Source organism: Corythoichthys intestinalis, chromosome 12 (assembly GCF_030265065.1).
Source record: "Corythoichthys intestinalis isolate RoL2023-P3 chromosome 12, ASM3026506v1, whole genome shotgun sequence".
In the NCBI taxonomy this organism is placed as follows: Eukaryota; Metazoa; Chordata; class Actinopteri; order Syngnathiformes; family Syngnathidae; genus Corythoichthys; species Corythoichthys intestinalis.
The window spans coordinates 23,105,524-23,124,239 of record NC_080406.1 but is presented as its reverse complement, the minus strand read 5'-3'; the positions used below and the strand labels follow the sequence as shown (position 1 = coordinate 23,124,239).

Genomic DNA, 18,716 nt, shown 5'->3' with positions numbered 1-18,716 from the left:
GTTATTTTGACATTTGGAGGGTAATTAGGGGTACTTACAGGGTTAATTCTGACTTACGTGAAAATTCAGACTATGTCGCCAGAGTAGGAAGGGAACTCGTTCTTAACCCGGGGTTTATCTGTACTGTGATTGGTGTCAACTAAATGACATAACAACTTATTACAGCTGTATTCTTTGTAACGAGCCACATTGTAGTTTTGATTTAATTTAGTGAGCCATTATGTATGCTAGCTAAGGCTGCTGCGATAAAGTTTAATGAACAAATGAATCGACAACTTATATAAATGACCAAGAAATTGTCCATGTTCTCTTTTTCAACCTCTTGATAGCAAACATTCTTTTTATTTTTTTAATTTAAGTTTTTAAAATTTATTTGTATAAATGTTAAGTGAATATTATACAGCATATATATAATATATTTTGTTGTTGTTCTAATTTCCTCTTTTTTCATAGCAAATGTTTATTTTTCAATTTAGTGTTTACGTTTCTGAAATAAAAACCCAAAAATATAGACAAAACCAGTTAATATTACTTTTGTATTTTTCAGGATATTTATTTAAAATTTGAAATAACAATAAATATTCCTATATTTCTGTAGTTCTTGATATTTCATTTAAAACTACAGGAATATAATTCAAATGTAATTTATTTAGTCATAGCAAATGATTTGCTTACAAGGGCCACAAAAAATGATGTTGTGGCCCCGATCTAACCCCTAAGCCTCAGGTTTGACATTTTTGGTCTCCAGCATCATTTAATCTTGAGATTAGGATCATATTTCTATTAAAGCACCAAGGACAAGATTCAAAAAGATCACGTGTAGGAATAAACATTTTTAAATTAGTTGTTGTTTTTGGTCAAAAAAAAGTTTTCAAACTTTAATAAAGCCAATAAGCAATGAAAGCCAGTGGTGCATTGAACCATTCCACCATTTATAGTCTCTTTTTATTGAATTAATTAACGTTCTAGCTTGTTATTGATTACCAGCTTAATTATGTGAGATTTGCCTCAGAGAAAAGTAAGTTGTATGAATCGGACATTTAAACTAAATAACCGAATGGAGCTAAATTACTGCAAATTACTAAGTAACTGGCTACAAATTTCAGGTTGTCCCTTGAAGGGGATCTACTGTATATAGAGAGCCTATTAAATGTTATTGCAGATAGTGAAATTCACAACCAGAAAAGTCCCGGGCTATCTAATGACACGTTATGTTGGGTGTCGAGCTCAAATAACAAGAAAGTGAAGTAATCTAGGCGCCTAACAAAAATAAATGTAGCCTATTTTAAACGCAACCATGAAGGGCCATGTTGATTTTATGAAAGCAGTGAGGCCACACAGTTCCCTTCTGAAAATGCGACGATGGCATCGATAAACGCGAGTTTTTATTGTAAATGACTCCGCTGCACTGCTCATTTTATGGCTTGTCAAGTATCTCCGAAGTAGAGCGCGAACACCTGCAGTAATGCAGAGCTCCGTCGATTTGGAAGCAGAATAAATCACCTCACTCCTCGAGGCGGCATTTCAAATTGCTGGGTTAATTTTGTGTTTATTTCCCTGCGGGTCATACATTCATAAATCCAAACCAACATGGCAACCCAAATGGTGACGCGCCATTCATTCGTGACCTACCAGGTAAAAAATAGATTATATCTGCGTAAAAAACAAAAAACAAAAAAGATCTCAACAGGTAGAATCCCACTCAAATGGCCACTGCACCCCCAGCCAGCAGGGTCCTTCCAAATCCAAAGCAAATCCCAGTCAGCGTTGGAGACCAGCTCCAGCAACGTGTCCACCTCTGTCAGACCAAGAGAGTGACAGCTGATTTTATTTTAGAACCTCCGCCCCTTCCCAAAACATAGCCCCGCTCGCCTCCCCTTTAAAAAACTATTTCCCCTCCAGATGCCTGTGTACTCATTAAGCAGGTCACCCCAGTTTCATCATCGCAGCCCCACGCCGCATGACAAGTAGCAGCTGTTACAGACTGTCATGATATGCCAAATATCTTCCCGCCAATAAGACTAGAATCCGTCACGCCACATGACGCCGGCCGGTCTTCAATCCAGGTGACAGTAAATGGCGTGGTGCTGTGCGGCGCCTCTCAAATGGGGCCAATGATGTAATGTAATGTTAAAGCTACGAGGCGTAAGGGGTCTAGTAAATCTGATACAAGACACCTGAGAGTGTTGAGTGCGTGGCAGCTCATCTTGTCTGGTCCAGACGGAGACGGTGGCGCCAGCCTGCCTCTGGTATCTTGTAAAGGCAAAAGTTATGTCCGTGTCTGCCAGGCATCAGAACATCCCCGGTGAGAGGGGCATCAAATCTTCTAATGGCCCACCTGTTTTGTAGAAATATCCAACATGGGCAATTCAGCTTGGTGGGAAGACATGAATGACTGTGCCTCAGAGCACAAGGCAGGGTCCATTAAGTCATGTTTGGGTGAGTTTATTATAAAAGAGCAGGACAGCCCTGACCTGACATTACATCCGACAATTGGTTTTCAAATGTTGACTGCCAAGACATACGCGTTCGTCGAGTACATTTTTCATTGGGAATGCATTAAAAAGGGTCTTGCTCAGCTTGTCTATGAAATTCAGGTTTGTAAACCTGTGTAATGACTAAAACGCCTCTGTAGGTGGTGGTGTTGCATTGATTAAATTCTGAAATCATCACAGATTTTAAGTAGAACATAAAGACCAGCGGATAAAGCTGGGATTTTCATGTCAATTATGAAGAAGTGAAAGTCAAGGGCAGTTTACATGGCGACTCTGTGACTCAAAGACGCAATGACTGTGTTAAGGAATGGCCTCGTCTTTATATGGTGTCAGCGAAAACGGAAGGCGAAGATGCAAACCATTGAATCCGGGCTGCAAAGTGGAAGGATTCGATTGCGGGGGCTTGCTCCGCATCAATACAGTGGGGCAAATAAGTATTTAGTCAACCAGCAATTGTACAAGTTCTCCCACTTGAAAATATTAGAGAGGCCTGTAATTGTCAACATGGGTAAACCTCAACCATGAGAGACAGAAAGTGAAAAAAAAAAACAGAAAACCACATTGTTTGATTTTTAAACAATTTATTTGCAAATCATGGTGGAAAATAAGTATTTGGTCAATACCAAAAGTTCATCTCAATACTTTGTTATGTACCCTTTGTTGGCAATAACGGAGGCCAAACGTTTCCTGTAACTCTTCACAAGCTTTTCACACACTGTTGCTGGTATTTTGGCCCATTCCTCCATGCAGATCTCCTCAAGAGCAGTGATGTTTTGGGGCTGTCGTTGGGCAACACGGACTTTCAACTCCCTCCACAGATTTTCTATGGGTTGAGATCTGGAGACTGGCTAGGCCACTCCAGGACCTTGAAATGCTTCTTACGAAGCCACTTCTTTGTTGCCCTGGCGGTGTGTTTGGGATCATTGTCATGCTGAAAGACCCAGCCATGTCTCATCTTCAATGCCCTTGCTGATGGAAGGAGATTTTCACTCAAAATCTCTCGAAACATGGCCCCATTCATTCTTTCCTTTACACAGATCAGTCATCCTGGTCCCTTTGCAGAAAAACAGCCCCAAAGCATGATGTTTCCACCCCCATGCTTCACAGTGGGTATGGTGTTCTTCGGATGCAATTCAGTATTCTTTCTCCTCCAAACACGAGAACCTGTGTTTCTACCAAAAAGTTATATTTTGGTTTCATCGGACCATAACACATTCTCCCAGTCCTCTTCTGGATCATCCAAATGCTGTCTAGCGAACCGCAGATGGGCCTGGACGTGTTAATGGCTTCAGCAGGGGGACACGTCTGGCAGTGCAGGATTTGAGTCCCTGGCGGCGCATTGTGTTACTGATAGTAGCCTTTGTTACTGTGGTCCCATCTCTCTGTAGGTCCTTCACTAGGTCCCCCCCGTGTGGTTCTAGGATTTTTGCTCACCGTTCTTGTTATCATTTTGACGCCACGGGGTGAGATCTTGCATGGAGCCCCAGATCGAGGGAGATTATCAGTGGTCTTGTATGTCTTCCATTTTCTAATATTTGCTCCCACAGTTGATTTCTTTACACCAAGCATTTTACCTATTGCAGATACAGTCTTCCTAGCCCGGTGCAGGTCTACAATTTTGTCTCTGGTGTCCTTCAGCAGCTTTTTGGTCTTGGCTATAGTGGAGTTTGGAGTGTGACTGACTGAGATTGTGGACAGGTGTCTTTTATACCAATAATGAGTTAAAACAGGTGCCATTAATACAGGTAAGGAGTGGAGCCTCGTTAGACCATATTAGAAGAAGTTAGACCTCTTTGACAGCCAGAAATCTTGCATTTTTGTAGGTGACCAAATACTTATTTTCCAGTCTAATTTGGAAATAAATTCTTTAAAAATAAAACAATGGGATTTTCGTTTTTTTTTTCCACATTCTGTCTCTCATGGTTGAGGTTTACCCATGTTGACAATTACAGGCCTCTCTAATCTTTTCAAGTAGGAGAACTTGCACAATTGATGGTTGACTAAATACTTATTTGCCACACTGTATCAATGGAAAGCCCCCACGCCGATAACGTCAGCACTCGCACACGTCACAATGGGCGTGCACATGAAACTAAACATGAAAAACAGAAAATATGGCAGAATGTCATCTTTAATATACTGTTTTCTAATATTTTTAATTTAAATATGTTGAATGTTTCCATTTTTGTGCCTTTTGGAGCAAAAGAAAAATGCCATTGCTTGAAGTGGGTGAGTATGCTGTCTTCCGGGCTGAGGAGGTTGTTAAAGTCAAAGTGCATCATTGGCCTTGTAAATCTGCACTGCCCCCTAGGGTCTGGCATGAATACTACATGGTTTTCACGCGGAATTGCGACATTGTTCGAATGGAGACGGAACCATATCAAAGCAAATTTGAAATTTTTCGTATTCTCGGAGAGTCACCATGTATACGGCCCCTCAGTCAAGTTAAGGCACTTCACAAATTAACAGCGTACAGTATGTTTGGTATAAACCAGTGGTTTTCACCTTTATAATTGCAAATAATAAAGTACATGGATTGTAAAACCCCGAGAGATAAAGCTCTAAAACTCACTTATTTTCTTCTTCCACTTGTTGTTGGTGAGGGACACTAACTAAAATTGCGATTCCTCCATTATTCAAGAACAGATCCTCGCAGCCCAATTGATTTTTTTTGTTCTCAGAGCTGATTGATTTGATTAATTAATTGCAGACTTATTGTTGCCTGTAGAATAAAGGGCAATCACACTCTTCGGGTGTGCTTGTCATATCACTGGGCTGAGAAGACGTTTAGGGAGCGAAAGTATAAGGAGTAGAGTCGTCTCATAATGACTTTTTAACCGATATCCTCATATAGTCTAACTCAAAAAATCTGATACCATTATCAAACCGATGCCCATATATGCTGTCGTGCACTTAACATGTTATTGCTAATTGTATTGTGATGCCCCACTGGATGCTTTCATAATGATTAATGTGACAACTTCAAGTTTTTCCAAATAAAATTCTGTGAAAAAGAAGAGAACAACTTCAACTGAAGTTGTAGTAAATAAATGTACCATATAAATAATATAAATTAGGGCTGTCAAACGATTAAAATTTTTAATCGAGTTAATTACAGCTTAAAAATTAATTAATCGTAATTAATCGCAATTAATCGCAATTCAAACCATCTATAAAATATGCCATATTTTTCTGTAAATTATTGTTGGAATGGAAAGATAAGACAAGATGGATATATACATTCAACATACGGTACATAAGGACTGTATTTGTTTATTATAACAATTAATCAACAAGATGGCATTAACATTATTAACATTCTGTTAAAGTGATCCATGGATAAAATGTTATATTAAAACGCCTCTTAATGTTTTCGTTTTAATAAAATTTGTAAAATTTTCAATCAAAAAATAAACTAGTAGCCCAATTCTGTCCTCAATGCGTGTGAGTACACAAATTGACAGATAGCGAACATAAGTTCCAAAAAGAAATCAGACGGTGTGGCAAAGTTGCATGGGCTTTACTGAAGTCATCTCTTTTTGACAGGAGCACGTTTCTTGTATTTTTGTAAAACTGAAAATAACAAGGCAATGTGTCAATAACTTGCATAAATCACAAAATAACATAAAATGTACACACGTGTCCATTTGAGCAGTAGCACTAGCCAATTAGCTCACAAGCATCTAACAATGTAACTGCATTTCACCATATATGTGAACAAATTCAAATACACATCATCAATAACTATCTAATGCTCATGAATATAAACAAAGGAGGAATATAACTCACAAGCGATGCATGTATTAGACACAAACATTGTGATGGGGCTATGACAACTGCCACTGAATACTGGATGCGGACGTTAGCTGGTCTGAATAGCACTGTCTATTAGTGTGAGTTCACGTCGACATATAATCACGTCGGAAAAGCGCACCGAAACCCAAATAATCCGCTGCACTGAATCGCCAGCAGAGGGCGACATTACGCCACATAACATATGCAAGTCACACCCAAGCGCCAGCAGAGGGCGGAAAAACTCCATAAAACACAATTAACAAGTTGGCCTTTCACTGTACTGACATTTAAATCTGTCTGAGCGGGCATAGTGCGTTAATTGCGTCAAATATTTTAACGGGATTAATTAAAAAAAATAATTAACGCCCGTTAACGCGATAAATTTGACAGCCCTAATATAAATTGAAATGACCCAAAATGTCCAGAATTAAATACAGGTTATCTCCGGGGTACGAACGAGTTCCGTTCCTACGCTGGCGAGGTAACTTGAATTTCTGCATAAATCGGAATTAACCCTTTAAGTACCCCTAAATCCCCCTTACAGTAAATCTCAAAATAACTATCGAAAAACATGTATTATACATCATTATACTGTCCTCGCCAAGACGTTGGGAACTAAATCCTAGGTAGACAGCGAGCTAAGCTGTAATCTTTCCCCTCCCTCTCCCACTCGACTGCGCGACTTCTTCGTGGGAGCAAATGCGCTCTTCTTCGTGTGCGGGTGTGTGCGCTCTTCTTCGTGTGCACAAATACATTTTTCTTTGTGTGTACATGGGGTCTTACTCGCATGTGGAAATACTACCTGCTCTACGCTTACTGCGCCAAAATAAAAGCATGCATCACAAAACAAGTCAACATTATAATCAAATACACATTTCGCTAAAGGGCAGAACAGCCACATTAATAAAATAAAGTAAAAAATAAAATACTGCGTGGTACAATAAGGTACTTTTACGCGACTAAAAAACAAAAACAAAATGGCGGGCGAGACGTCAGCGTCGTAAAGTTGAAATCACATAAGTCGTAACCAGGGGCCTACCTGTAAAAGGAATCGTTCACAATTAAATCACGTTTACAGTAGTTACCCCAAAGAGCCACTAAGGGGTGACCAAAGCATTACAAATATAGGTAGGCAATCCTAGGTCAATGCAATGACAATTCACTGCCGCATTCTGCTGCTGGTCAGATTTTGTTTTGTTACTGAGCCGGCTGTCGGGGCGTTCCCGACATCGCACCTGCAACTCTCATCAACAGTTGTATATAAACTAAGGCGATCCAAGAGAAGGGTGCCGAGATATTACCTTGCTGGTCGCCATTTGACACTTGAACTTTCGAGTCGCTTTGTATTTTGGTAATTTTGCCCCTGCCTCGGGTTTTTGGTGGTCTGCTGCGTTTGTTTTGAATTCGTCTATCTACAGGTATTTGAGTGTATTTAGTTTATTTAGTTGTTTTATTGGCTCTCTGCCTACCACCTTGGTTTACCCTGGCGTTTATAGCATTGATCCCCGTTGACCTTCTGTCAAAGACCAGTTTTGTACTTTCCCATTTTTCCGCGATTGCGTGTTTGTTTTGTTTTGTATTTAATAAACCCTTGAACGCATCCCTCGGTTGTTGCTGTCTGTTTTGTGGTCCAACTTTTGTTTCCACATTTGAGGACTGTAATATTCACAAAGATGTAATTTGCTAGGCTTTTTTTTATTATTCGGCCCCTTTACTTTCAGTGCAGCAAACTCACTCCAGAAGTTCAGTGAGGATCTCTGAATGATCCAATGTTGTCCTAAATGACCGATGATGATAAATAGAATCCACCTGTGTGTAATCAAGTCTCTGTATGAATGCACCTGCTCTGTGATAGTTTCAGGGTTCTGTTTAAAGTGCAGAGAGCATTATGAAAACCAAGGAACACACCAGGCAGGTCCGAGATACTGTTGTGGAGAAGTTTAAAGCCGGATTTGGATACAAAAAGATTTCCCAAGCTTTAAACATCTCAAGGAGCACTGTGCAAGCCATCATGTTGAAATGGAAGGAGCATCAGACCACTGCAAATCTACCAAGACCCGGCCGTCCTTCCAAACTTTCTTCTCAAACAAGGAGAAAACTGATCAGAGATGCAGCCAAGAGGCCCATGATCACTCTGGATGAACTGCAGAGATCTACAGCTGAGGTGGGAGAGTCTGTCCATAGGACAACAATCAGTCGTACACTGCACAAATCTGGCCTTTATGGAAGAGTGGCAAGAAGAAATCTATTTCTCAAAGACATCCATAAAAAGTCTTGTTTAAAGTTTGCCACAAGCCACCTGGGAGACACACCAAACATGTGGAAGAAGGTGCTCTGGTCAGATGAAACCAAAATTGAACTTTTGGCCACAATACAAAACGATATGTTTGGCGTAAAAGCAGCACAGCTCATCACCCTGAACACACCATCCCCACTGTCAAACATGGTGGTGGCAGCATCATGGTTTGGGCCTGCTTTTCTTCAGCAGGGACAGGGAAGATGGTTAAAATTGACGGGAAGATGGATGCAGCCAAATACAGGAACATTCTGGAAGAAAACCTGTTGGTATCTGCACAAGACCTGAGACTGGGACGGAGATTTATCTTCCAACAGTACAATGATCCAAAACATAAAGCCAAATCTACAATGGAATGGTTCAAAAATAAACGTATCCAGGTGTTAGAATGGCCAAGTCAAAGTCCAGACCTGAATCCAATCGAGAATCTGTGGAAAGAGCTGAAGACTGCTGTTCACAAACACTCTCCATCCAACCTCACTGAGCTCGAGCTGTTTTGCAAGGAAGAATGGGCAAGAATGTCAGTCTCTCGATGTGCAAAACTGATAGAAACATACCCCAAGTGACTTGCAGCTGTAATTGGAGCAAAAGGTGGCGCTACAAAGTATTAACGCAAGGGGGCCGAATAATATTGCACGCCCCACTTTTCAGTTTTTTATTTGTTAAAAAAGTTTAAATTATCCAATAAATTTTGTTCCACTTCACGATTGTGTCCCACTTGTTGTTGATTCTTGACAAAAAATTAAAATGTTATATCTTTAAGCCTGAAATGTGGTGAAAGGTTGCAAGGTTCAAGGGGGCCGAATACTTTTGCAAGGCACTGTATATGTGATGAGTTTGCAATCTTTTTTTTTCTCAATCATTTATTGTTCATTTATTTTTTTGCACCATGAATGCAAATGATCTTCTCACATAACAAATCCCAAGCATTTTAGATTGCACGCATTAATGGTCAGTAAGCATAACTGCTGTGCTTACTGCACTTTTATCAGCCTTGTACAAAGGCAGAAGGCTTCTACATTTACTTTAAAGGTAACATGCATATTGGCTCAAATCCGATAATGAAAAACCGATGTCAGTGTTATCCAATACCATTTTAAAATGCTGTTATTGGTCGATATTATCAGCTACCCGATTATATCAGACAACCCCAATAAGGAGTAAAACAACTCCAACAATTTCTGCTTTTAGAAACCCATCCAGTGCTCCGTCCAGGCCTATTACACTGAGCGAAAGTCCAACTACTCACTAGACTAGTCACTCGTCAATCATAAATCACATCCAGGGAAAGATAGCCATCCACACTCACATTCACAACACCGCAAAGTAAAATTTAGACCTGAAAAAAGCAAGGCTAGTGAAGCCATTACACCATTGGGGATGTGGTATCACTTAGTAGATTTAAAATGGAACCAAGGGCATTTATGTCGTCATAGTGATTTTTTTTGTTTTTTTACATAGCAATTTTGTGATTATTTTAAGCATAACTGATTAAGTCAAACACCTGGCATTTTGAATTATATTCAACCAAAGTCACCCATCTGGAAGATGAGCAAGATAGCATTTAAAGGACGGATACAAATCATTAACTTGTAGGTGTATCTTCTTTCACGATGACCCTGATTTTTGCAGTCTGCTCAGAAAGACCCATTTCTGAGCATAGCTGAGTTGGGCCGTGAGGCAACATGCACAAAATTATTATTTTTATATAATAGTTGCGTGGTGACCTTGTTGAGTTTCAAACGATACAAAGGAACCTGAGCGGACCACTTCGCATGCTTTGAGGCAATCCAGACTGCAGCCGAGGACACGGGTCAAATGTCATACAAGTCTGAACAGCAACCTTGCAAAAACTTTTTATTTTGTAATACAAAATAATAGAAACACAAAGCATTCATTCATTTGCAAAATATGTTTAGCAAATAATGTTTTTCATTACCATTAGACCACTCCCCCCCCCACAAGGAATAATTTCCTTGTAGATTTTTGGTTCTAGTTTTAAATCGGGGGCCAGCCCAAGTTAGACAGGAAAAAACAGTGACTACAAGACACCACAGAAGACGAGTTGAATAAATTTTAGTTGTCTGTGTGATTTGTAATAGTGCTGATGGATTAAGAGAGAGGCTCAGAAAATTCCAGAGACAGACGAAACAGATTGTACTGCATATTCAAAAATAATTGTACAGTTGTATGAAAAAGTATCTGAACCCTTTGGAACTTTTCACATTTCTGCATAAAATCACCATCAAATGTGATCTGATCTTTGTTAAAATCACACAGATGAAAATACAGTGTCTGTTTCAACTAAAATCACCCAAACATTTATTAGTTTTCATATTTCAATGAGTATAACATGCAAACAATAACATAAGGGGGAAAAATAAGTAAGTGAACCCTCTGCCTAAGGTGACTTAAAGAGCACTTGAAACCAATGTTTACCAAACATTTTAAGTCAGGTGTGTGCCCAGTCACTCATGAGTGGTTTAATGCTGCCCTGCCCATTATAAAACACACACCTGGTAAGAAATGTCTTGATGAAAAGCATTGTCTGATGTGCATCATGGCTCGGTCAAAAGAGCTCTCTGAAGACCTGTGATCAAGGATTGTTGATTTGTATAAAGCTGGGAAAGGATGAAAAACCATCTCTAAAAGTCCGGATGTTCATCAATCGACAGTCAGAAAAGATGTCTACAAATGGAGACAGTTTGGCATCGTTGCTTCTCTCCCAAGGAGTAGCCGTCCACAAAAGATTAAGGCATGAGTTCAGTGCAGAATACTCAGAGAGGTAAAAAAGAACTTCTAGAGTGTCTGCTAAAGACTTACAGAAATCACTGGCACAGCCCAATATCTCTGTGCACATATCAACGATATGTAAAGCTATGGCCAAGAATGGTGTTCATGGGAGGACACCTCAGAGGAAGCCACTGCTGTCTAAAAAAAACATTGTTACTCGTTTAATGTTCGCAGAAAGGCACTTGGAGACTTCAAAGAAGTTTTGGCATAATATTTTGTGGACTGATGAAACCAAAGTTGAATTGTTTGGGAGTAACACACAATGTCATGTGTGGAAGATAAATGGAACAGCTCACCAACATCAACACCTCATCCCCACCATGAAGCATGGAGGTGGGAGCATCATATGCTGCCTCAGGACCTGGACAACTTGCAATCATTAATGGAGGAATGAATTCAAAAGTTTATCAGGATGTTTTGCAGGAAAATCCGAGGCCATCTGTCAGACAGTTGAAGCTAAAAAGAGGATGGATGCTGCAACAAGACAATGATCCAAAACACAGAAGGAAATCAATTTCAGAATGGTTTCAGAAGAACAAAATACACGTTCTGGAGTGACCAAGTCAAAGTCCAGACTTGAACCCCATTGAAATGCTCTGGCATGACCTAAAGACATCGATTCATGACAGACATCCCAGGAATCTGATTGAACTACAGCAGTTTTGTAGGGAAGAATGGGCCAAGATTAGTCCTGATCGATGTGCCAGACTGATCTGCAGCTCCAGGAAGCATCTGGTTGAAGGTACTGCTGCCGAAGGGGGTTAGGGGGACACAAAATATTCAATGTGATGGTTCACTTACCGCATTTTTTGGACTACAAGTCGCACCTGAGTATAAGTCGCACCAGTCATAAAATGCCCAACAAAGAGAAAAAAAAACATACATAAGTTACACCGGAGTATAAGTCGCATTTTGGGGGGAAATTTACTTGATAAAATCCAACACATAGAACAGATATGTCATCTTGAAAGGTAATTTAAGATAAAAATACAATAGAGAACAACATGCTGAATAAGTGTACAGTGTACAGTGCATCAACAATGAAATGCGAATATACTGTCCTCACCAGGACGCTATGGCTCAGTCCTGGCTATACAGCGAGCTAAACTCCCAAATGACGATGCTGGACGTTCGTATAAGTTGCTGAATCAATTTCGTCCTCAATACCAAACAGGTTCGCATCAACGTAAATAAATGATTAGGTGCTATTACAGCAATGACACAAACGGTTAGCATGAAATAGAGTTGGCCACCTATATACAGTGTCTGACTGACTGGTAACCAACCTAAGAACTAAACACAGTCGATAGTCTTAAAACACACCACTTGCATTGACCAAAAATGCAGCAAACGTGGCTGGTCTCCAAGGCAAATAAATAGTCTTTCTTATCTTCAGCTTCGGGGGCTTTGGCTCTCAGCCCTCTGACTAAATACTCATTGGCCTTAAAGTGAGAACGATTAAATCATAGCTCCTCTTACTCATTCATCCTGCTGCTGTTATTATCTGTAAGCTCTTTGTCACAGCGCTTGATTAAATAAGAGAGACGCCCGTTGTTTACATCATGCTTCGTGGAAACCCATTCACTGGAGCTGTCAGACGTTTTCCCGTTTTTTCCCCACTTGAACATGAGACGGTTGAATTATCTAGCTTCGTATCAAACAATGAGAATGTATTTCAAGCTAACCAGTCATAAGATCTGGTACCTGCCCAGTGTAATGAGATACATGAGCGGTCTTTATTATAAGACAAGTTGAAAAAAACCTGTCAAGTGCGGAGCATTTTACATGACTGCACACAATAATAGTACACATTGGGACATAGAGGGTGCTGAGGAAGTGTAATGTGGCCGTATTAATTTCAATAAGCAGTCATTTAGAATGAATTTATCATGAAAATCCACTCTATATTTTCCCCCAACACACTACTACAGGGCTGTCAAAGTCATCTTTGTACTGTAGTTATAGTTTCCTTTGGATGACCATTATTTCTGCCAACCAGGGCTGTCACAATTAATTGACTAATCGTCAACTGAAGGCCGTTTCATACTAGAGGCAGCTGGGTGTGAAAGGGTGTCGCGGCAACTCATTCATTGTGAATGTGGAATGGGGCTCCTCGGCAAAGGTGAGTGTTTGTGACCGTTTTTGCCTGAAACAGAGACTTGTTCTATTTTCTGATTGTTGCCACGCTGACGTCAACACCATGTCCAATATCAGAGGTGCAGGCGTAGAGATATAATGCTGTGTCGGCAGATGGATACACACAAGTCACGACCGAAGAAACCTTGATAAATGCTCTTTAAGTTTCGTGAGCTTTGGGAAACTCGAAAAGTGGCTCTCACACCTCTCTTTGCTAAGCTTAATGACATTTTGATCAGCGTTTGTGTGTAGTTCACAGATAAAAAAAAAAAAAATAAAAAAATAAAAAAAACACTATTCGCGCTCAGCGAAACTAGGAAAACTCTTTAGACGGCTATTATAATCTCTCCTAGTCCATTAAAATAGGAAAAGTTGCTTTTTCCTGTGCAACAGTAAAACATAACTGCATTTGTGAAAATATTAACCCCCGTGCTATCATCGCTCCCCTGGCTTCCAGTCCATTTTAGAAGGGCTATAGAAATAAATCTGATTGATTGATTTGTGCTTGGGACTATTTCAAAATAAGCTTGCTGGAGTCCCTGCTCTTCACATTCTGACAATGTCTACATCAGCCTACGTGGGGACTTCCCATTTCAGACCCTATTCAGACTGGGATGCCACTATTGTGAAAAATCCCCAAAGCAAGGCAAATTTATTTGTAAAGCACAATTCAACACAAGCCAATTCAAACTCTTTTACATCACAATAAAATCATCAAGACCTATTTAAAAACAAAAACAATCCATTTAAAAACAGAAAAAAAAATGTATATAATATATACTATGTAAATCGCATTAACAGGCGGTAATTATTTTTTTAAATTAATCACGTTAAAATATTTGACACAATTAACGCACATGCCCCGCTCAAACAGATTAAAATGACAGGACAGTGTAATTTCAGCTTGTTACTTGTCTTTTGGTGTTTGGCGCCCTCTGCTGGCGCTTGGGTGCGACTGATTTTATGGGTTAGTACCATGAGTGAGCATGGTGTAATTATTGACATCAACAATGCCGAGCTACTAGTTTATTTTTTGATTGAAATTTTTAGAAATTTTAATTAAAAAAAAAACATTAAGAGGGGTTTTAGTATACAATTTCTATAACTTGTACGAACATTTATCTTTTAAGAACTACAAGTCTTTCTATCCATGGATCGCTTTAAGAGAATGTTAATAATGTTAATGCCATCTTGTTGATTTATTGTTATCATGAACAAATACAGTACTTATGTACAGTATGTTGAATGTATATATCCGTCTTGTGTCTTATCTTTCCATTCCAACAATAATTTACAGAAAAATATGGCATATTTTATAGATGGTTTGAATTGCGATTAATTAATTAATTACATTAATTCATTACATTAATTAATTTTTAAGCTGTGATTAACTCGATTAAAATTTGTAATCGATTTGTAATATATATATATATATATATATTAGGGCTGTCAAACGATTAAAATCTTTAACCGAGTTAATCACAGCTTAAAAATTAATTAATTAATTAACTCGATTTTATTTATATATATATATATATATATATATATATATATATATATACATCCATATATATTAGGGCTGTCAAACGATTAAATTCTTTAATCGTGTTAGTTACAGCTTAAAAATTAATTAATCGTAATTAATCGCAATTAATCGCAATTCAAACCATCTATAAAATATGCCATATTTTCCTGTAAATTATATATATATTCTGTAAAATAAATTGTTGGAATGGAAAGATAAGACACAAGATGGATATATACATTCAACATACGTTACATAAGGACTGTAGTGGGCATTTCACTCTACTGTCATTTAAATCTGTCTATGCTGTCCTCACTCCGAAGCGTCTACTTTTTCCAAAGCTAGACAGCTAGAGAACGACGCCTTAATAATCAGACTTCTTCCTTTTTCATCTGATTTATTAATAAAATGGCCTCAAACCATTGTCCTCTTTAGACTGTCGTAAAACTACAAAAAAAAGTACACAAGCATTGCATTAGCAACAACGTTAGCTTAGCACGCTATACAGGTTCACTAAACATAAACAAAAAGTGTCTCATACAAAAACTATAACATTTGGCTTACTAACATAATATGTACATTCTTTACAACAACCATACTTACGGACAAATCTTGTCCAAGGATCATATAAGCACAACATTACAACGTAGGCGTCAGCCCGAGACGTCGTGCAGCCATATTGAACTGGCAAGAAAACAATTAACCATGTCGCAAAGCGACCACAAGAGTTCACTGTTAGACAGCACAAAAAGCCTTGCTGTAAAACTTACCAAAAGGCAGAATACCGTCTGAGCGGGACATGTGCGTTAATTGCGTCAAATATTTTAACTTGATTAATTTAAAAAATTAATTACCGCGCTTTAACGCGATAATTTTGACAGCCCTAATATATATATATATATATATATATTATATATACTATAAAATATGCCATATGTTTCTGTAAATTATTGTTGGACGTCCAAAAGACCAGTTTAATGCCAGCAAGGTGAAGCCATTCACCTTCATATGCAGTAAACATTTTGTTGGGGGCAATGGTCCAACAGATGACAATGCTGATCCGAAGAGGTAAGCCATTTGGACATTTTAAATTATTTTTTAGCTTGGCGTTTTGCTGTGCTGCTTCGGTCTGACAATGAATGACCAGACAAAAATTAAAATGGTATCTGGATGCCACTGTTATTACCTTTTCTGTTGTAAAAAAAAACAAAACAACTTTAGCAAGGGGGGAGTGTAAATAAATTATAGAATTAAGATTTGTTATTAATGAAAAAATTAAAAGTGTTCTTTGGCGGTCACTGACTAGCATTTGCGATTGCTACACAAAAATAGCTATATAAATTACCCCCCAAGAATGGTCAGAGATGAAAGACAACCAGAGGATATTATATATAAGAAAGACAGGGCATATGGTGGTAAAGGATAGATTGTTGAAACAGGAGAATGTCATTGTCAGTGGTGTAAGGCAATGCACACAATAAAAAGGTGTCAATAAAAAAGCTACCTCTGGATCAGGTCAGGTCTTTTTCCCGTTTTTTCAGCCTTCGACACTCAAGCCATCTCTTTAACTAACATTTGTATGTTCTTCCACATCTTTACCAGTGAATTTGGTACCATGGACATCATTTTCGGACAGAATTGGTAGGTTTAGCTCAGTAAACATTTGTACACTATTTACATGCATTTAGCATTAGGGACAAACGTGAGCTTGACCTGCCTAGCAACAGTTGCTAACTTCATGAACATTAATGAGCAAAAGCGACGTGTTGCGTGCAGTACATCATTGCGTTTTCAAACTGGTAGGCTCTGAAACTGCTTCAGTGTGAATTTCATGCTGGGAACATTTTAAACAAGATTTGCTTTGACCAACCAATCAGAAGACAGAACAATGTTATTGTCCTTAAGCGCCAGCGTTCTGAGGACCAATTGAACTCTGATTGGCTAAAGAAACCATACATTTGTTAGCAAAATTTAAATCTGCCAACACAGGAATGCCCTTGGCGTATTAGATTGTCATAGCAACACATACAGAAGGAAAAAAGCCTGAAATCAATATACAGATACAAGAAACTTTAAGCTTCCCCGACCGTGAATAGATTTAATACAAGTTTAAAGTGTGTCTTAAAAGAAACTCTTTGTGCAACCACTCCACTTTAGTTCAACAAAACAGTGTGATCATTACCCATAAGCCACAGCTAATTAACCTCCCAGTCAGCCAATTCACAAATTCTTATCATGTCATTTGGCATGACCTTCTCATAATTAAATGGAAAGAAATCTTGTACTTGAAATGTGCAGCTTATTCAAAGAACAATTTTGTATGAAGAATATTAAGAATGTGTGACTGTTGCTGTATATATTGAGAGGAGGAAATCAATTTTTAAAATACAATCTGCTTTCCCTGTGATGCACTGTGGAGATTTGGCATCACTTCTGCCCCGTGCTCCAGTGAGCAGTGCATGTGGACCGCCGACAGATGCGCTGCGGGACGCATGTCAATGAGCCACATCTCTTCCAGATGACACCCAAAGTAAAGCTGTGCGTTGCCTCTATCAAAGCTTCTATTCATTCTGAAACACAATTTCTTCTTCTCCTTTTTTATCTGTGTCCACACTTAGCGCAGTGATGCATTGGGATACTTTGAATAGCCAACTGAGCTTTAATTAATTCAACTATAATGTGGCTATCTGATGATAAAAAAGCGCTCCACTTTAATGCAAGCATTTGGGAAATTAATTTCCTCTTTGGATCATCTAGAGTGCGGTTGTAAAAGACGCTGGGACTGAACTGAAACGAGGGTTGTAGATCAGAAAGAATGATGGCGGTGATGAGGAGGGAAAGTGGTGTGCGTGTGTCTGTATTCGACACCCTCCTGTGCATTGCTCTGTGTGGGTCTACTGCCTTGCAAGCAGAACACGGATGTGTCCAGCTTTCCAAGCGCAATAGGCCGATGGAGTAACAATGTGTGACAATGTAGAAAGGCGATGACAGAAAGCTATTTGTTCATTATCTTCAAGGCTTTTAACTTTGACAAGCTACTTAATGTAGACTACAGTAATTATTGTGACACCAGTTGAATCCAGACACTCGTAATATGTGTTTACTCAACACTGTGGTTGTCCTCAGGCATACTTTGTACAAATATGGATAACTAAGGATCATTATGATAGAAAGGCTAATGATGCTATTTAAGCAGCATATGGAAAGGTCATAACCCACAAATTGGGTAATTTGGACATGTTTGTGGTATCACTAAATTGTACAGTGGGGCTTCAGCAACATAATTACATTTATGTGTCCATTTATTTTATTTTTCAATTGTCTTGTTGAGGGATGTGGTTCTTTATTTATATGAATAAAACAAATACATTTTTGTGTGTGTTTATCGGTTCATCTTAATATATATACAGTGGGGCAAATAGATATTTAGTCAACCACCAATTGTGCAAGTTCTCCTACTTGAAAAGATTAGAGAGGCCTGTAATTGTCAACATGGGTAAACCTCAACCATGAGAGACAGAATGTGGAAAAAAAAAAAGAAAGAAAATCACATTGTTTGATTTTTAAAGAATTTATTTGCAAATCATGGTGGAAAATAAGTATTTGGTCACCTACAAACTAGCAAGATTTCTGGCTGTCAAAGAGGTCTAACTTCTTCTAACGAGGTTTAACGAGA

General features: G+C 38.7%; 1 protein-coding gene across 2 annotated transcripts in view; it reads right to left on the bottom strand.

Moving 5' to 3' along the window:
* xirp2b (xin actin binding repeat containing 2b) overlaps positions 1-18,716 on the bottom strand; it is a 115,759-nt gene that overhangs the window by 31,336 nt on the left and 65,707 nt on the right. Inside the window, exon 1 of one of the 2 annotated variants that reach the window (XM_057851766.1) lies at positions 1,633-1,786. The exons of the other annotated variant lie outside the window; for it this stretch is intronic. The gene's annotated coding sequence lies outside the window, so the exon portion shown is untranslated. Of the gene's footprint in view, positions 1-1,632; positions 1,787-18,716 lie in introns of those variants that run through there. 2 annotated transcript variants of the gene reach the window in all.